This window comes from Capra hircus, chromosome 2 (genome assembly GCF_001704415.2).
Source record: "Capra hircus breed San Clemente chromosome 2, ASM170441v1, whole genome shotgun sequence".
Lineage (NCBI taxonomy): Eukaryota > Metazoa > Chordata > Mammalia > Artiodactyla > Bovidae > Capra > Capra hircus.
In genome coordinates this window covers 132,593,434-132,614,678 of record NC_030809.1, presented here as the reverse complement: position 1 = coordinate 132,614,678, position 21,245 = coordinate 132,593,434, and the positions used below count along the sequence as shown (strand labels likewise).

Sequence of the window (21,245 nt, the reverse complement as noted above, 5' to 3'; positions counted from 1 at the left end):
TTGCTGCTGCTAATGGCTTAGGACCCCATGGAACAGAGGTTGGCAAACAGCAGGCAGGAGGAGGGAGAAGGTGTGGGTATTTCACCCCCTGAGAGCCGCCTACCTCCACAACCTCAAAAGTTCCCTCTGCTCCCATCATCTTCCTAAAGTTTCCCCTTGAAAAGGGACTCCTTAGAGGAATCTGTAGCAAAAAACAAAAAACCCACGACAGGCAGGAAAGAAGAGATATGGCAATAGAAGCCATGAAAGCTGATAACTTTATAAGCAGCTCCAGCCAAGGTCAGGAAGAGGGGCACTGCACCCTGAGGCACCAGCAGGTGAGGCAGCCATTGGTGAAGTGGGAGCTGAGAAGTCCTGCATGGGCCACTGCACCTCAAAATATCACCCAGGGCCACACAAAGCCCACCAGAGGCCATCCCATCTCTCATTTCCATTTTCTTCCTGCAAGAGGCTCAGAGATGGACTGGCTGGGCAACAGCAGCCTATAAGGTGTGCCAAATGCTGACAGAGATGCACTTCAGTTTTCTGCGCAAAGTAATTTGAATTTATTTTGAATGACAACGACTTCCTGGAGAAAAGTGTTGAGAAAGTTCTGAAGAGGTCCCCAGGTCCAATAGAAACTCAACGGCTAAACCTCTCCTGGGCACAGGAGGGAGGGGGCCGTGACAGTGCCCAGGCTGTGAGCCAGGCTGTGAGCCGCGCTGCGGGTTCGCGCATGCGCACCAAAGCATCTTAGAGCCTGCATGGTGTGGACACCCGGAGGTGCTCTGTCTCGGCCCCTCCTCCAAGCGCTCTGGGGCTGGGGCTGGTTGCGTCGGGTATGAAAAGTTGGAACATTTAAAATGAAAGATTGAAATAATGACTTCTCTAAGTGACAGCAAAAACACTGTCAAAATCTAAAAGCCATCCCTATGTGAAACTCTCGGATGTTACTGGGCAATGGACCTTCTAAAATGAAATCTATTACAAACAACAGGCTTAACAGGCAAATTCGACCTACCTAGTCTGCCTAAAGATGAGCTTTGTTCTTCCTATTCCAGCAGACCGCATGCTCCCTTCAGTTCAGTTCAGTTCAGTTCAGTTCAGTCGCCCAGTCGTGTCCGACTGTTTACGACCCCATGAATCGCAGCACGCCAGGCCTCCCTGTCCATCACCAACTCCCGGAGTTCACTCAGATTCACGTCCATCGAGTCGGTGATGCCATCCAGCCATCTCATCCTCGGTCGTCCCCTTCTCCTCCTGCCCCCAATCCCTCCCAGCATCAGAGTTTTTTCCAATGAGTCAACCCTTCGCATGAAGCTAAAAGTCCCAGGGGGCTCCCCATCACGGAGAAATGGGCTGCTCCCATGTCCTTTCTGCTCCAATTTAATTTGGAGGGTCACTTCATAACTGAGGACTCATAGCATCTCTTTGAGGTCAAGTATTAACTCATAAGGGCAGGAAGATGAGTTAGCACAAGTATTCATGGAAGCAATTTGCAAATTTGTATCAAGAACCTTTGCAATAACTCACAGATACTGCTTCTACATAATCTTACAGAGATGTGGATAAAAGCCAATACGTAAAGATGTCTGGCAAGCATTCACATCAAAGCAAGAAATGGTAAAGTAACCCAAACTAGGAAGTAGTTAAGTAATAAATTATCACAGCAATGGGACATAATACAGCTACGAAAAATATGTTAACAAAAAAGCAGTTTTAAAGATGTGAGGAAATGTTTTCAATTTAATACTGAACCAAAACAGGAATGCAAAACTTTATTTACAGTATGAACTCAGTTAAGGAAAAGAACAAATAATTATGCTGTACACCTTAAGCTTATGTGTTGCTGTATGTTAATTATATCTCAATAAAACTAGAAGAAAAGAAAAGGAAAATAAGCGTTAAACGTACTGGAAAGATAAAAAGTGATAATGCTAACAACAAATGGAAAAACAGGGTGAATTTTCTGCATCATTACACTTTTAATTTTCCAAATTTACTAAAATGAGCATAATTTCGGATACAATTTGATTTTAAATTTATTTTTTTTTAATGAAGAAGCAGGAAAGGTGTTTCCCTTCAGAGGTCGGAGCCTAAATTAGAAAAGGAAGTCAAGGCAGCCCCAACTCTTCACCTGGACAATGGCTCAGGCCCCTGGGAACCAGGAAACCAGATGTGAAGGAAGTGGGGAGCCTCAGGCTGAGGGGCAGCTCTGTGAGCCAGTTGTGCTTCCTGGAATAGTGGGGCCAGGGCCTGAGCGGGAGGCGGCCTTCCAGAGACACTCAGCCAGGAGCAGCAGCACCTGGAATGCTACTCCAGCTCTTGCTAAGACACTTTTGGGGCTGGCTGGACACTTGGGTCTAGAAGGCAGTCCAGAATCGGGGTTGGAGCTGGTGTGAAGTCAGCAGACCCGGTTCAAATGCTGGCCCTGCCACCATCCAACCCTGACCTCTCGAGCCAGTTGCTCAAGCCCCCTGTGCCTCAGTAGTGTTGTTTGTATAACGGGGATGATGACAGTGCCTGACTCATCGAGTTGCAGAAGCTTTGCACATAGTAGGCATTCAACCAGTATAAGTTTTACCTTTCGGCAGAAAGGTCACGAGCGTAGGGAGTGAGGCAACACTTTCAAACGTCACTGATGTCACATCGCCTCCAGTGTCACTCTGCTGGGGTTTTCTCCTGCCCTGGCAGTAGATCCAAAGTGTCATTCTGCAGGCCAGCTGAGCTAGTGGCCTCGGAGACACCTGGGAGGCTTCTAGAAGCTACAAATGTCCCGCCCCTCCCCCAAAGGCTCTGGTTCAGTAGGCCTGAGAATCTGCATGGTAACAACACTGCCAGGTGCTTCTGACTGACATCCGGCCCTGGAGGCACCACGATGCCAGGGTGCTCAGGGAAGGCCACCTTGAATGAGCGCTAAGAAGCATGTTCCAATGAAAAGCTGCAGTTTCTGATGGATGAGTCCCCTCTCCTACCCACCCTAGGCGAAGCCTGAGGTTCTGAGTCAAAAAAATTCATCCTTTACCTCCATGTGCAGAGAAGAAACCACCCATCATCAGTGGGTTCTAGGATTCTTCACAGTGATTCATCATCAAACACAAGTTAAAAATGCCCACGCTACTTCATTTTACCAAGAAGGACCCAAGCTCTTCTGTGTGCATTCTGTTTGAGTATGTCCATACACACCAGCCCGGTTAGAACCATAAATAGGATCTCAAGGCTGAGTCTCGGCTTTCCTGCCCCAGACACCACCCCCACCCTCATTCTACGTTAGCTCCCTCCCCATGAAAGTTCAACATTGCTCACAGAGAATGCTCTGCCTGAGAGTATACTCAGGCAGACATTTATTAAGTTGCCTGGATTAACATTGTCCCAACGTAACTCAATTAAACCCTGCCTATTGCCACACTAAGATTAGAAGGCTAGTGTTCCTATCCAGAGGTCTGAAAAGTTATTTGGCCTAGATTTCAAGTCATTGAAACTCTCTGTACGCAGCTCATTCAACATAAATGCAGGACATGCTCACATAAGGTCCAATTCAAAGAAGTGCAGGACACAGCAGCTGACTTCAGGGGCCAGGCTGTTAGGGAGATAGACTGGGCTGCTAAAACAAAATAACACAGGCTGGGTGGCTTACAAAGCAGAAATGTATCGCTCATGGTTCTAGAGCTAGAAGGCGAAGATCAGGATGCCAGCACAGTCAGATGAAGCCCCTCTTCTGGGTCACAGTTTTCTAGGAACCTCATTTGGTAGAAGGGAGCTAGGGAACTTTGTGGGGTCTCTTACAAGGGTGGGCTTCCCTGATGGCTCAGGTGGTAAAGAATCTGCCTGCAATGTGGGAGACCCGGGTTCAGTCCCTGGGTCGGGAAGATCCCCTGGAGAAGGGAATGGCTACCCACTCCAGTATTCTTGCCTGGAGATTTCCATGGACAGAGGTGCCTGATGAGCTACAGTCCATGGGATTGTAAAGAGTCAGACAGAACTGAGCAACTAACACTTTATAAGAGCACTAATCCCATTCATGAAGGTTCCATCCTCATGACCCACGCACCTCCCAAGGGCCCCAAACTCATAGCTTCCAGAAGGTAAGGAGCCATAATGGGGAGCAGACACGGCTTAGGACAAGCACAGGGGCCAGAGCACCAGAGCAAGACCCCCGGGAGACCAGGGACACACCCACAATGCAAATCAGAATGCCAGCAGCAGGGCCCATGTGTGTGATTAGCTAGGCTTTCCTGAGGCACAGGGGACAGGCCCAGCTGCTGGGCACCGAGAGTGACCCAGGCCAAGGACCCCCCAAGGGGACTCCTGTGAGCAAAGAGCATGCTGTGCAGACCAAGAGGGAGAAAGAATCTGGGCAGGCTGGCTGTGGGCCATGCAGGAGGAACTTATGCTCAGTGAGGAGGAGGGGAGCCCCCCCACACACAGGAGGCTGCCCCGTAGGTATCTGACTGCCTGGATTTAAGTCCCGAAAATTCATACTTCAATTCACAGAGTAAGGGAGAGCTGGCTTGGCAGAGCCCATGGAAAAGATGCTACAAGGTTTGGGGTTATCTTGGTTTTTGTTTCGTTACTTTTGTTTATTGGTCTGTCTGTCTGTTTAGTCATGTCCAACTTTTTATGACCCCCATGGACTGTAGCCTTCCAGGCTCCTCTGTCGGTGGAATTTTCCAGGTAAGAATACTGGAGTGGGTTGTTTGTTGGTACTAATACCTTATATGTATCTGTTCATGAATTTAGCAGATATGCACAGTGCACCCACCACGTGATCAAGGAGCTAGAGGCTCTCAAGTGAGCGAAACATGCAAACTCACTGCTCTGGAGAAAGACTGCTGGGGTGGGGTTCAAATTTATGTCAGCCGTCTCCCATGGGCTAGACTCTTTGCATCTCACCACACTGCCTCTCTCCAGGCTGAGCCAGAGGACAGCAAAGAACAAAGAAAGCAGATTTTGAAAGAATATTGCAACTCAAGTGAAAATGTCTCCTATCAGAAGAAGGCAGGAAAATTGTCGACCTGTGCATGACATCCAGGCCAGAGGGAGCTTTCCACTGTCCCTGAGGGCAGTGTTCTGATTATCCCAGGTATGAGCTGGGAAAGCTGAGTGACCACTGGGGAAATCAGGCTCAGGTGGGTCTGCTGTGGTCCCACCCAGGTGGTCTGTCTTTCTGAGCCAAAAATAGAAACATCTCACCTGGGCAGTAAGGATGGTCCTGCCCCGCTCTAGGGGGTTTAAGGTACCAAACAGACACAATGTTCACATGTTATGGGAAGACATGTACACAACAGACTGGGGAAGAGTGCCTGGCTGATTAGTTCCCCTCCCAGAGAATTTGGTTGTATCAAACCCAGATCCATCTCTCACCAGCACCCAGGAGGCTTGGTCTGCTAAGCTCTGTGATGATGGGCCCACTCTTCATCCCAGACCACAGACCCGAAGCCCCTCCTAGAAGGAAGTCTAGATCCTGGGTCTGTGAATCTTGAGGGCTAGAGGACCAGCTGAGCTCTCACATGGGGTGTGGAGGGCATCAGGGGGTCCCACATCTGAGGCAGGAAGGTCCAAAGTCAGCCAGCATTGGGCTGGGCCTAAAACCTGTACCTTGACAGGAAGGGGGAAACCATGATGTGGGGAGGAAACGGCGTGATTGTCTCGGGTGGGTCGTGGGAAATTGTCTCCCCAGCCAGCCGTGAGCAGATTCTGTGCCCCTGTCCGTTCTAGTCTTGGACCAACGCTCAGGATGCTGCTGTTTAGGAAAGGAGGGAGGGGTTTCCTTCCTGAATCCTAGAAGAAGGAACAATAATAATAATGGCCTAGATGTTGAAGTCATAATAGCTGCGTCTGAAAAGGAATGGTGTTTCTAAGACACACAGAAAGAAATAGACAGCCTGATGCATACCGGGCAGTCAGAATCCTGTTGGAAAAACACCCCAGGAAAGGCGCTTCTTCCCTGACTTCTGCACATGCCCCAGCAGCAGGAAGGAGCCCCTCTGAGTGCTGGGCTAGGTTCAAGGGTGAACATTCCAAGGTTGGAATGGCCACACTGCCCACGCCTTGCCCAGCATCAGACTCAGGCTGGGAGGGAGCCTGCCACCCTCTACTCCCAGCCCCCAGGCCTATAGCCCACTTGAATCTATACAGTGCTTAGGCCCAGGGTGGATCCCTAGGTCTGTATTTTAAGCAATGCCACTGGGAGTTCTGATGCAAGGCTCTGTAGCCTGCTACCAGCGGAACATCTTTGAGCTGGTATAAACCCTGACACAAGGAGATGGGAGCAGTCCTTACCTGTGGACAACACTAGTTGGCACCCCTGTTTACTCACGCATAAGAACTTGGCCACAGTGAAATATGTCCTGGAAGGCCCAAGCCGGTGACTACCCCCCAAACTGAGGGCTCAAGAAGGAGGGCCCCTGCACCAGGAACAAAGGGAATAACAAAAGCAGCCCTCCCCACACCACCCCCCGCCCCGCCCCGGGAAGTCAGCTCCCAGGGACTAAGGGCTCAGAAGGAATAACAGCATGAATTTGACACCACCTTCTTCCCCTGTGTCCAGCCCAGACAGTGGCCCCTGGAGGTTCATCCAAAGAGTCCCTGGAGTCCCAAAAAACTCCCATCCATGGACCCAGAGCAGGAAAGGCTCAGGGCCGGGTTCTGAGGAGCTTGAGGCCTGGTGTACAAACAGTCAGTGCCCTTCCTTTGAGAGACCAGTCGGATTGTCACACCTGTTTCCACCCAGAGGTGCAAACCTGGCATGGGCCCAGGATGACAGCGGTCCCCCGGTCACTCACATGCGCCTGGGCAGATCTCTCCCAGGCTCAGTCTGGTGAGATGGGAGGACTGGCTCCTGCTTACACCCCCACTGCTGACATCATTATGCCTCCTTGACTGATTCTAGCCTGGCTCCCCAGAGCCCTCTGCCCCCAGGCCTCCACTTTCAACATAAACAATATTCTCCACCCATCCACACCCACACTAGGAAACCTGGACAAACTCTAGCACAGCTTCTAGCAGCCTAAGGTCACAACCTACCCCCAAAAAACTGCCGCTGAAGGAAGCATAAGGCTGCCAAAGGATTTGACATTTGTTTCAGCCAACATTTGTTTCACCCTAGTTCTTTTAGACGAAGAAGGCGATGGCACCCCACTCCAGTACTCCTGCCTGGAAAATCTCATGGATGGAGGAGCCTGGTAGGCTGCAGTCCATGGGGTCGCGAAGAGTCAGATGTGACTGAGCGACATCCCTTTCACTTTTCACGTTCATGCATTGGAGAAGGAAATGGCAACCCACTCCAGTGTTCTTGCCTGGAGAATCCCAGGGACAGGGAGCCTGGCGGGCTGCCGTCTATGGGGTCGCACAGAGTCGGACACGACTGAAGTGACTTAGCAGCAGCAGCAGTTCTTTTAGAAAGATTAAAATGGTAAATCCTTCCCTCTGTTGAGATGTATATGTATCTCTTGCCACCTGGGAGTATCTTTCTCAAGGGCCTGGAGTCAGGCCTTCAGACTCCCAGACTTAGAGCATGAAGTTATGGTTACCAGTGGGGAAGGATGGGGGCAAGGTTAGTTAGGGAGTTTGGGACTTACGTGTACACACTGCTATATTTAAAATTAATAATCACCAAGGACCTACTGTACAGCCCAGGGAACCCTGCTCAATATTATGTATCAACCTAAATGGGAAAAGAATTTGAGAAAGAATAAATATGTGTATAGGTATTACCGAATCACTTTGTTGTACACCTGAAGCTAATACAACATTGTTAGTCAACTATAACATAAAATATAAAGTTTTAAAAATGTAATCATCAGGAAGGATGGGCCCTTTGTCCCAGTGGGATGCAGACCTGGCACCTACATAGTCCAGCCTCTCACCTGTTTCTTGTGATGTTTCACTTGACTCTCTCTACTCCCACATTACGGCACCATTCGCCTCTGCTAAATCCGAATGGAGCTCTCCCCTCACTGCAATGCTTACACAATAGAACGTTCTCACTCCTTTAACCCGTGTCTGGCTGTTTATCTCAGAGGCTACTTCAGACTTGATGAGTCATTTCCTAACAGTTGTGCAGCACCCAAAAGAAAAGATGTGTGTGAGAGCGACTCTAGAGAACCTTCAGAGATGCATGCCAGCCTGCACCTTTATTAGGCACCAACTGTGTGCACTCATGTGTACACAGATGTGAAAATCTACACATCCCCAATCTAATCAAAGGAAGCTTTGGAAACATTCTCCAGGTCCACCTCACTCCAGAAGCTCAACAGTTTTAAGCCAGAACCAAGTGGTAGCATGTAAAGAGACCACACATGTCAGATATACCATCTGAGACACTTTGCACCAACAAAATACCATGCTCCTCTCTGGCAGAAGGTGTGATGGTGGAGATTGTAGGTTTTTAAACAGTAACACCACTGCAGCCACAGACCCTGTAAGTGGGAAGGAGGGAGAAAGGGGAAGGAGGAGGGGTCAGGGAGATGGAGGGCCGGTCTCCTGCCTTCTTCCTTCCTTGGCCTTCCACATCCTTTCTCAAAAGGAAACTGTGGGGTGGGGGACAGCCCTGGAAACTGACTTCACTCTAACTTCAAGAGGAAACTCCTTTCTAAGCAGAGGCCCTCAGTGCTGAGCTTTGTCTGCAGGGAATTTTTCTGAGGTTTATTAGCCACTGAAGAAATGCTGACAGAGCGGTTTTGCCCAGCCCAGCAGGCGGCCAAGTGCACCTCATTAGCCCAGCTTCCTGCTGGTGGCAGGGGAGGATGGGCTGGGGTGGGGGCGGGGGAGAGGTGGAGGCCTGGTCACAGCCCTGCACTCACAGGAGGAGTGGGAGGAGTGCGAGGGAGGCATTCTGCACGGCCACCTGCCTGCTCAGAGCAAAGCCGACTCTGGAGTCACAGGAACCAGAGCATGGAAAGGGGAGCACAGGGAAGGCCTGCAGCCCCCAGGGCCCCAGGTTCCAGGTGGCTGGTTCTGAATCTCTCCCCCCAAATATGACCTAATAATATTTCCAAATGTTTGTTCACCTTGCCCCAAAGGAGGCCAGGATGTGCCACATGGAAGAACAAACTCTTTTCCCTTTTCTGGGATCCCCAGAAAAGAGCCAGGCATTTTCAGAATTTTTCCTGATTCATAAAATAATCACATTTTCTCAATCATTCAACTTCCCCATGCTTTAATATCATTTTAAAAGTGCGTAGGGATCCCTACAGCCATTGACGGCTCAGAATGCAGCAGGCCCCAAGGTAAGCACACACCTACTTGGTCACTGTGAACTGTAGTGGCCCCTACCACTCACCGGGACAACCCTCTGAAGCAGGTGTTACAGAGGAGGAATCCCAAGACCAGAGATTCCAGACAACTTGCCAGAGACACACAACTGATGAATGGGGTGGAGGCCAGCCACCCACTCTCACTCCACCCCGCCAGGTCCGCATTGGATCACTGCTCTAGAGTATAGCTTAATTTAGCACTGTTTTCACATTCTTTCCTTCATGTTTCTTATAACACCTGATGACCTAAGCAAGCCCAGAATTACCTGCTTGACAGATGGGGACACTGAGACCCACACAGGGCCTTGCACGGAGCTACAAGCCAGGTGGAAACATACAGGTGTCTTTGCCTGTATGTCACTGTTCCAGTGGGCTTCCCAGGGGCTCTAGTGCTAAAGAACCCCACCGAAGCAGGAGACATGAGAGACCCAGGTTCCATCCCTGGGTCTGGAAGAGCCCCTGGAAGGGGGCAGGGCAACCCATTCCAGTATTCTTGCCTGGAGAATGCCCTGGACAGAGGAGCCTGGCGGGCTACAGTCCATAAGGTCACAAAGACTTGGACACCACTTAGCGACTAAACAAATGACAAGGAAACTGAGGGGCTGAACTGGGAGGAAGAAGGCTTCCAGGAATGGCTGCAGGGGCCCCACAGAGGGGAAGGAGGAGCCCCGGCCACACATGCTGCTGGCAGTGGGCGCAGGGGGACCGTCTGCCCTGGGGCCTGGGTGGTGGCCAGCCTCCCGCACACATTGCTGGGTTTGCCTCCACAGGGAATGGAAGGGAAGAGCAAGTGAGGGAAAGGCGAGCTTAGCAGCTGAGCATGTGCGTCTTCAATCCTCACGCACCCAAGACGGGGCGGCATCACCCCGGAGCAGCCCTCCTAATAAAGAACCCAGAGACCCTCCTGTGATTTCGCCAAGCCCGGGCAGGTTTTACAGACAAGCCTAACCTTCTTTAGTGGTCATTCTTGTAATCCCCCCAGCTGCAATACAGTGACTTTGGCTCATCATGTAGGTGTGTGCGTGTATGCACATGTGTGTGCACACTTGCCTGTCTGCGTGAGGAGGGGAGGGCGGTCTGTTCAGCGCAGACACTCCGACACCAGCCCAGCAGTGACTCTGCTCCGCGTTCCACTGCCTGCTGGTACGAGAACAATCACCACGGCTGCGTTTGCCTACAGATTTGGATACTAAATAATATTTCCAGCAAAACTCATGTATATTGATTTGTACAAAAGGCAGGAGATGGAGAAAAATGGTAGGCTCCAGACAGGTGAATTCAATACCAAATAATCTAATATGCCCAATTTCATTTTCTTGTCCTACCCTTGATGTTTGCAAGCAAATCATTGGCACTTTAAGTTTGCACATATATCTCAATGCAAAATGGTCAAGCAGCAATAAATAAATGTATTATACAAATAAATGGTTAGCAGTCAGGGTGAAACTGCAGAGAACAGTCTGTGCTCCTGGGATGATTTACAAGCAGGAAATTCATATTCTCCCCTGACCCTTGGCTGTTGCCAGCTCTCATAATTCTAGAAAAGGAAAGGGTGGGTTGAGGGGAAGCAAGCATGGTAGAAAGAGGATGAACTGAGAACCACCAGGCCTGGGGAATAAAAGAATTCCATTTTTCAGGCAATAATGATGTCTGGGACCTCCAGAGCTCCTAAACTGACCATAGCCTCAGCCTGATCTTGCTTCCACACTTTATAATACCTTCTCTGACTCGCTGTCCTGTGGGACACTCAAACGTGCCCACCCATAAGCAGGCTATGAATTCTTTAACAACAGAAGCACATTAATTTATCTTTTAGCCCTCCAGCTCCTGGTACAGTGCCTAAGATAGAGCAGACATATGCTGGCTGCTGTATCTAGGAGGATGGGTAGATGAACAGGTGGGTAGGTTGGTTGGTGGGAAGATGTGTGGATGAGTGGGTCGGTGGGATGGACTGATGGATGGGGGGTGGTATGTGGATGGATGGGTGAATGAAGGCTGGGCAGATAGACAGTTAAATGACTGACAGGCGATGAGTGGGCCAGTTGGCGAGTGACAGTAGATGGTAGATGGAGCATGCTTGAACAGACTGGTAGGAAGGTGGGTGAGGGTGAGTGTGAAGGGCCAGCAGGAGCTCTCTGAATTAACACCTGCGAGACCCTGAGGAGGGTGTCGGTAGTCTAGGTAGTAGGACTGATTATAAAATACCACGAACTTCCTGGGAAAGCTTCAATTTCGCATCCCAATCCCCGCATCCAAGCCCCACGACAAACCGCGGCTTGTCTTCCCCATGGGCGCAGTAGGCCTGCACCTGTGCCTTTGAGACCCGCCTTCCTGCTATGTCACCATCCCAGTACTCCTCAGAACCTCTCATTCAACACAGCAGCTCTCCTCCCCCAGTTCTTTTCCTTCTGCACCGTAAAAGTTGAGCCTGCCGATGACCAATGATTTAGGTCATTGATTAAAATGAACTGTCACAGCCACAGAGCCTGCAGCCATAGTATAGAAAACGTATCTGAACCAAACGAGGCTCATCACTTAGGCTGAAGGCACGGAGCTCAGCCCACTTTCTGCCCGTCTAATTGCAGTCACTCTCCTTCAGGCCCATGTTCCCATTTTGTCCACAGTAACATAATTACAAACTTTGCCAAATGTTTTATAGAATTCACAATGCCCTTTATTTAGGAGCACTGGGTCTTATGGCTTAGTATATCTGCCCAATGAAGCTGAATGTCATTAAGCCATGACTTGTTTTTAATGAGCCCCAGCAATCTCTGTTTCTTTTCAGAAAAACTTCCCCCTCCAAATGTTTCTTTGGCCGGAGAATAGGGCTTCCCTGGTGGCTCAGATGGCAAAGAATCTGCCTACAATGCAGGAGACCCAGATTTGATCCCTGGGTCAGGAAGATCCCATGGAGAAGGGAATGGCAACCCTCTCCAGTATTCTTGCCTGGAAAATTCCATGGTCAGAAGAGCCTGGCAAGTTACAGTCCATGGGTTCTCAAAGAGTCAGACATAACTGAGTGACTAACCCTTTCTCATTAGCTTTTTTCACAGGGATGAACTAGGGAGAATCGGGTAAATTGCTTAAAACCTTATGGATACCTCAACCATCTATTAAATCCAACATAAACACCTGCCTGCACTGCTTTTGTGCAGCCTCTGCCTCCACGTTATTTCTAGGATCCTTCAAAGACTCTGGGTGTGGAGTTAGGATGACAGCACCCTCACCTCCTAGCTCTGTACCATTAGACGCACCTTGGCCCACTTGTCTGGGCCTTAAGTTCCTCATCTTGAAGAGAAGTAGCTATAACCACCTTATAAAGTTACCATGAGAAATAAGTGAGAAATCTCTGGTGGCTCAGACAGTAAAGAATCTGCAGGGCTCAGGAAAATCCCCTGGAGAGGGGCATGACATCCCACTCCAGTATTTTGCCTGGAGAATTCCATAGACGAAAGAGCTTGGTGGGCTAAAGTCCATGGGATTGCAAAGTCAGACATGACTGAACACACACACACGAGGACAAGTCAGCCTTGATCAAGAAGTACATGGGCTCGTGGTCTGCAAATGCAGGCACTGGGTCACCATTTGACCTTCCAGAGCCCCCTCCCCAGGAGTCTGTGACCCATTGCTACTTGTTGGATCATTCTGCCACCCCACTTCACCCTCCTTGGCTAGAAGAGTGCCGCTACTGAAGGACAGACACCATTGGAAAGGCACCATGCAGCATGGCACACAGTCCAAGGCCCTGGGTACCCTTTCCCGGAGGCCCAGGCTGCAGCTGGACCTGCTCGGCCTACAGAGGTGGGTGGTTGCCTTGAGTCTGCCCCTCCAGAGACACATGCACGTGCCCCATGTGCTCTCCGAGGCACTGGGGGGCCTCTGAAGGACAGACAGACAGACTTCTCACTCCAGGTGCCTAACTGAGCATGCACACCTAATCTTACCTTCTCCTGAACCCACTCCAATTTTTTTTTTAAGTGAAGAAATCTTTTAAAAGACATACATCTGCAAAGATAAAGGGGAAGATGCAACACCAGCACAATTTAAAAGTGAAAGACAAATTGGACGAAGGCAGTTCCTAAGCCAGCAGCAGGGAAAGTAAAGAATCAACCCCAATCACATTGCGAAATTCTCAACAGGACCTGGCAGCCCCAAGAACTTCCGGAATTAGGAGCGACACAACAGGGCCGAAATAAAGAGGACAAGTCCACGCTGTTTGAGAAGCAGTTGGGCCCCCTTGGTCCCCTCTTTCTCAATCTATCTTGCTGGAGAGGCTACCTTCCCTCACCCACGGGGGGAGGGACATGTCCTCCCTCCCAGAGGAAGCCCAGAGGTTTGCTCCTAGGCCAGGACCAGCACAGGGAGGCCATGAGCACCATTCCAAACACCACGATTTAACCCACTGTATGCAGTCTCCTCTTCTTGGATCCAAAACCCTGCAGGCAGGAGTTTACCCTCCAGCAGGAGATGAAAAGGGTATTCAGATTCTGGGGAGAACTACTAGCCTGAAATGAAAGACAGAAAGAAAAAGACCCTGAAGTCTCCCTCATGAGCCCCCCCGCCCCACCGCCCCCCACCCCCGGCAACATATAGCTCACAGCTCCTAAGCAGCATTTTAGCCCCAGGTCTGAGGCCAAAGAGTAGTTGCTGCCTGAGGAAAGCCAGTCACGACAGAGAGAGAGACAATGAGAATGTGGAGGAAACACACACATGAAGAGAAAGTCCTGTAAAAGACTATCATTAATAGTCTCTGGGGGAGAACAAGATGGCGGAGGAGTAGGTGGACGTGGAGGACATCTCTCTCCACGGATCCATCAGAAATACACCTTCAGACGTGGAAGTGCGTGCAGAACACCAGCTGCGAGCAGACAGGAGTACCTGACCAGCGGAAAAGAATATATGGAACCACGCAAAACTCGGGAGGATGAAGGAACTAGGGGTAGACAGGAGCGTTAGTAGGACTGGATCTGCGCTCAGCGGGTGGGGGAACTGAAGCACATATGCCCACATCGGGGCAATTGTCTGAGTCAGAGGAGAAACGTACAAGGCTGACAGTGAAACAGCTGATCTGTGGCAGCCTCAATGGAATGAGAATCAGACAGTCCTTGCCCCAGCCATACATAACCCGGGCAGGAACACTGGTCCCCTGGAAGGCACAGTGGCTGGGAGCTGGAGTTTAGGGATTTTGGAGCAATCCCAGGGTGAGGGCTGCTGTTGACTGTGTAGAGACAGATTGAGGGGATGTTAGGGAGGAGACTGTGGTGGGAAATGCCTGTGGAGGAAAGCCAGGCAGCCATGGAAGCAAGGGGATACTGCTGAGTCACATGTAGGGGGTGGAGCCATCACCATAGCCTCTCTCTCCCCACATGCCAGCTTCTACAGCTGAACAATAGAGAGGCTGGCCCATCAAATGCCTGATGCACTTAACTACAGAGTAGGACCCCACCCAGGGTGCCCCTTTAAGTGCCTGATGCGCTGAACTACAGAGTAGGACCCCATCCAAGGGGGCCCCTCTATGTGCCTGACACACCAAACAACAGAGAAGGACCCCAGGCAAGAGAGCCCTCTGAGTGCCTGAATGGGTGGAGCTACAGGGAAAGACTGGCCAAAGAGACCTTCTGATCGCCAGCTACATAAGGCTCCAAAAAAGACTCTGATAGGGCCACAACACCTGCAGTGGAGGCAGTCTATGTCTCTGCACACTTGGCATCGCCAGGGTCCCCATAAGCCAAGCAGCTGAGCCACCTCCACACTCAACTCTCACTGGGGCAGAGCTGCCACAGGGAAAAAAAGTCTTGCATCTACGCGTGCAGGGTTGCTTCGGTCATGTCCAACTCTTTGTGACCCTGTAGACTGTGGCCTGCCAGGCTTCTCTGTCAGGGTGGGGGTTCTCCAGGCAAGAACACTGGAACGTCCTTCTAGGGCACTATATTACCTGCTGCCCTAGCCACCAACCTTGAGTACCTGGTACTGCCAGAACCCCTGTGACCCAAGCAGCTGAACCATCTCCACACCTGGCCCTCACAGGGGAAAACCCAAGTCGTCCAGGGCAGCCACAGGAGCAAACCCCAGTGGATGACCCACAGGCAGAGGTGGAAATAAAACCACAACTGAAACCCAGGGGCAGTGTGTTTAAGGAAGAAGACCCAAAACCTTCCCCCCAGCTGTACAAACTGCAGATTAAATCCACATAATCAACTAGGCAGACTCTGTGTCTATGGAAAATATAAAAGGTCATTGAGAGCTCCCACCAAAAAAAAAAAAGAAAAAAACACTAGCTTTGATAGCTGTGGACATTGGAGGCAAGAACACACAGGAGTAGGACCAGATTAGAATCTGAGCTGCCCCCACAGCAGGTCCAGAGATCAGCACAGTGTTGGAGGGAGGGCATCTTAGGGAGATATGGTGGACTCTTCCAGCAAGGGAAAGGACTCTGGCAGTAGTGACTCAAGAAGAACATTTATTATTCTTATGTTTTGACTTAAAGTTCGGTACATATACACAATGGAATATTACTCAGCCATAAAAAGGAACGCATTTGAGTCAGTTCTAATGAGGTGGATGAACCTAGAGCCTATTATACAGATTGAAGTGAGTCAGAAAGAGAAAAATAAATACCATATTCTAACACATATATATGGAATCTAGAAAAATGGTACTGAAGAACTTATTTACAGGGCAACAATGGAGAAACAGACATAGAGAATAGATTTATGGATATGGGGAGATGGGAGAGGGTGAGATGTATGGAAAGAAAGCATGGAAACTTCCATTACCATATTTAAAATACTGAGAATTTGCTGTATGGCTCAAGAAACTCAAACAGGGACTCTGTATCAACCTAGAGGGATAGGATGGGGAGGAAGATGGAAGGGAGTTTCAAAAGGGAGTGGATATATGTATACTTATGGCTGATTCATGTTGAGGTTTGACAGAAAACAACAAAATTCTGTAAAGCAATTATCCTTCAATAAAAAAATAAATTTTTTTAAGTCCCTAGGAGACAAGAAAAGATATTGCATCCATGACATGTGAAAGGATACCCTAAAAAGAGAATATTCAGAAGACAAAAGAACCATTGAAAATTTAAAATATGATAGTAAAAAATTTAAATTTAATAGAAGTAATGGAATTAAATTTCAAGAACATCTCCCAGCAAGGAGAGAAAGACAGCAGAACTAGAAAATAAAGCAGAAAAATAAAAAGATTTAAAAAAAAAAAAAAAAGTCTGTCCAGGAGACCATGTAGTGATTCCATCAATATTCACTAAAAGTGCCCCACCCACATCTGCTCCCCTCCCCCAGCATTAGAGTGTTTGGCTGTCAGGGGTAGAAGTGCTGGAGGTCAAGATCTCCTGGTTGGCCCTGGGGCAATGGGGTGCAGGAGTGTGAAAAGCCAGCTCCCTTGCCTTAGGATGGAAAAGTTCTAAAGTGCAACTTGATCCCAGAATTTCCTGCTGGACCAGGAGTGGGACCTTACCCAATATCTCACGCGGATGGCTTCCCCTTCCCTCTCCTCTTCCCCACCCCCTCCTCAGTTGCCTTTGGAATATTTTTTAATGAGTCACCTGCATATAAACCCTCATCTCAGGGTCTGCTTCTTGGGGACCTGACCTAAGTTAATGTGTTTGTTTTTTTTTTTTAAGTCACTCAGTCGTGTCTATTTGTGACCCCATGGACTATAGCCCACCAGGCTTCTCTGTCTATGGAATTCTCCAGGCAGGAATACTTGAGTAGGTAGCCATTCCCTTCTCCAGGGGATGATCCTGACTCAGGGATCAATCCTGGGTCTCCTGCACTGCAGGCAGATTCGTTACCACCTGAACCACCAGGTGGGGAAGCATACCCAGGTAATAAGAATTTCTGAAGAAAAGAACTTACAAAGCAGGATGAGGGAAATCAGACAAGCAAGACAGCCTCCCGAACTGAAAGACGCACCTCTCCAGACTGAGGCAGTCTAGGGCAATAGTCTAGCAAAATGGATGAACTTTACTGTCACTGTGAAAGTTTGGAACGCAAGGAGTAAATCAGGCACGATACATTTCAGAAAGGATAAACTATAGATCACACGCAATGGGTTAAGTCTCAGAAGGCCCTTGTCCTTCTCAGAAATACACAGGAAGCTAGAAAACAAGAGAGCAACACTTCTTGAGGAAACATTATTTTTTTTCCAATCAGAGTTTTGCACCCAGGCAAAACCTACTAATCATCCTCGAGGGTAGAATGAAGATAATTTCACAGAAGTAACATCTTAAAAACTCTTACCCTACACTTCCTTTCTCAGAAGATACTTGAGAGAGTATCCCCGTGGAGAACCCCCACGGACAGAGGAGCCTGGCAGCTGCAGTCCATAGGGTCACAAAGAGTCAGACATAACAGAAGTGACTTAGCATGCACAAACTCATAAACATGTGTGTATAAGAAAAACAGCATATATATCTTATTAACCGTATGATTTGGTACTATCCACAGTTTCATTTTCCACCGGGGAACTTGAAACATATCCCCCACTGATAAGGAAGGACCACTGTATTTTAATATGTTGATGCAAGTATTAGAAAATCACAAATTAAAATTTGTGATTGTATTAAAATAGGAAGTATTACAAGTATTGTAATACAATACAAGATGCAATATTACAAAATCACAAATCACACAAGGGAGCTGGCCAGGAGACAAGAAGACTTCGGCTCTAAGGAAGAGGAAATATCCACCCGGGAGGAAGGGCATCTCCAGAGTGATGGAAAGGAAAACCAAAATCTATAGAGAGTCCTGACTGACCACCTCAAGGTGATCAAGAGGCAACAAGGATGGGGCTCTCATCACCAGACCCTCTGACACTCTTTGAACCTGATAAAACTCCTAGAGGAGATGCCCAATCAAGGGACTAAATCAAGAAAGAGGGATCAGGGGCCCAGGATATAGGGGCTCCATCTCAGGAAAAATCCCCAGAAGATGACTGTGCAGCAGGCCTAGACAGTAATGACCCCTGAGAGAAGGAGGTGGAGACGCCAAGCTACAAATTGGAACTTAGAGACGCCCTGGCCTCATGGACCCTGTGGCAAACCTTATGGAGAAACCATGGAGAGGGAGAGAAAGTGAAGTACAGAGAAAGTCAAGCCAGTGAAAAATAAAGATAAGGCAATTATTAATTTCAGTGGAAAAGTAAGAAAAGAAAAATCATAGCTTTTCATGTATATACATAGTATCTATATACTACAGATTTTCTAATACTTGCATCAGCATATTAAAACACAGTGATCCCTCCTTATCAGTGGGGATATGTTTCAAGTCCCCCGGTGGACACATGAAACTGTGGATAGTACCAAATCATACAGTTATATATATATCATAAAGTTATATATGCTGTTTTTCTTATACACACATGCCTATGAGTCATGCTAAGTCACATCTGTCATGTCTGACTCCTTGTGACCCTATGGACTGTAGCTGCCAGGCTCCTCTGTCCACAGGGATTCTCCAGGCAAGAATATTGGAGTGGGTTACCACGCCCTCCTCTGGGGGGCGGGGGGGTCTTTCTGACTCCAGGATCAAACCCATGTCTTTTATGTCTCCTGCATTGGCAGACAGGTTCTCTACCACTAGCGCCACCTTAATTTATAAATTCAGCACAGTAAAAGGTTAACAATAGCAACAATAATAAAAATAGACAACTATAAAAACATAGTGTAATAAAAGTTATATGAATATGGGTCTCTCTCAAAATATCTTACTGTACAAATTTAATGCCTTTTCCATCTTCACCAACCAGTTATCATGCACTGTGGACATAACTTTTGCAGTTTGAGGTACAAGAGCAAAACTATCATGAATTAATTTTTCTTCCTTTACAACTTCATGACTAGGTTTAGTCTTACCATAGATCTTAGCAACCTCTCAGCATATGATTTTTTTTCTTTCCTCAGTAAGTCTAGAACTTTCACCTTTTCACTTAAAAGACGCACCTATGACTTCTCTCGGCAGATCCCAATTGCCAGCATCATATCTTGTGTTTTGGAGCCAATTTTAAGTAAAATAAAGATGATTTAGATGCAGCACTGTGATATCCAATAGTCACAGTCAATGTGGTAACAGAGACACTACTAACAGGCTAAACAGGCAAAGGGGCGCTTCACATCTGGGCAGGACCACGCCAGCACAAGATTTCATGATGCTACGCAGAAGGCGTGCAATTTAAAACCTACAAATTGTTTGTTTCTGGAAACTGCCATTTAATATTTTTGAACTTTCATTGACCTTGAATAATTGAATCCGTGGAAAGTGAAACCACAGATTAAAGGGAAACTACCGTAAATATAGAAAATTTATTGAGAAAAGAACAATCACTATTACTAGGAAAATGGTGCAGGGTGTGACTGAGAGAGAGTAGAAGGGTAAAGGAGCTAAAATTGTCACCTTCCATAAGAGTAAATCAATAGACAAAGCTTAAATTAATCATAATTTAACAGAAGATGCACATTATTTAGAAAGAGAATGAAGAGGAAATATATAAAGTTAGCGACACACACACACACAAAAAAAAATCCCAAAGGGTGTAATGAAATTGCCTCTGGGTTTAGGAAGACTGGCAACAGAAGTTTAACATTTGTGTATACCCTTAAAACCATCACTATATCCATAGTCCTCAAGTTTCCTCATACCTCTCACTCCCAACCCCTCCCTATTCATAGGCAACCACTGATTCACTTTCTATTGCTATAAATTAGTTCACATTTTTAAAAAATTGTATCAAAATATAAATCACAAATATTCTTTTCATTCTGGCTTATTTCACTCAGCATAATTGTTTCGAGAGCCATCCATGTTTCTGTGTATATCAGAAGTCCATATTTTATATTTTGAGTTGTATTCAATTGTATAAATACATCTGTTTGTTTATCCATACACCTGGATAGCTTACAATGAACAGTGTCAGAATTCATGATCTCCGAAGAAGATTTAACTTCAGGACCAGCCTTGATCACCCAAGAGCTTTTGTATGAGGGAGTTTTATTAAAGTGAAAAGGGGCAGAGAAACTTCTGATATAGATATCAGAAGAGGGATGGAAAATATCTCCCTCTCTTCTCCACTACCTGCTCTGAAAACAATTCAGAAAGAAGGACAACCAGGCTCTGCCTGGATTCCACTTACCTGCACAGCGGCTGAACCCTCTACAGGTGGGAGTGAGGCATCTTAGGGTTCACTTCCTTTGCTTACTCTCCTTCACAGATCACAGTCAGGCTTTGAAAACTATTGTTTCATGTATTTTGTCAAGTTTTTAGGTTCCTTTTGTTATGCCCAGAGTTCGAGTCCCCAAAACTGAGAGAATAAGACGTCCACAGCAATGCAAAAGCATGAAGGGGTTTTATTTCTAGCTCGAGCTAGGGCTCCCGCCACATCCAACGCAGTGGAGTGGAGCAAGAAGCCCTGAGCCCAGATTTACAGGTTTACAGGTTTATTTACAGCAGTATTTATAGGTTTTAGAACAGAGAGTTGGCAAGGACTGATTGGCTGCAGGAGTTTCCTAGAATTTACTAATTGGCTATTGGCTGCAGGGGAATGTCTTTTATGTCGCGATAAACTCAAGCCAGGTTACGGGGAGTATGCTGATTAGACAAGTCCTGGCATCCCTGGGGATGACCTCACTGAGCAAAGACTCAGCTTTTCCCGTGAGTCCTACCTTAGTCCCTGAAGCCTATCATGGCGTGTGTTAGGTCCCAACATTCCCCCCTGTCTTTTGTTATACTGAGGAATCTTCCTCAGCATTTTGGGGCAGGGCCTGATATTGCTGCCTAAGTACTAGTACCTGGACTGTATTGATGCGCTCCTTAACAAATGTGATAAGCCTATTTAGGATACAGGGGCCAAGAGTGAGCTTGGCCAGGGACTCCCTGATTACCCCTGAGTGATTCACATAAAAACAACGTTCTTCCCCTAACACAACACATAGGTCCCCTGAGAGACTTCATACTCAAGATACTTTTTGGGAATTGGGGCGGAGGTCTCTTT

General features: G+C 47.9%; 1 long non-coding RNA gene across 1 annotated transcript in view; it reads right to left on the bottom strand.

The window, feature by feature from the left end:
* Positions 1–20,581, bottom strand: part of LOC108633469 — a 99,239-nt gene extending 78,658 nt beyond the window's left edge. Inside the window, exon 1 of the long non-coding RNA XR_001917091.1 lies at positions 20,388–20,581. This is a non-coding gene — a long non-coding RNA (uncharacterized LOC108633469). The remainder of the gene's footprint in view (positions 1–20,387) is intronic.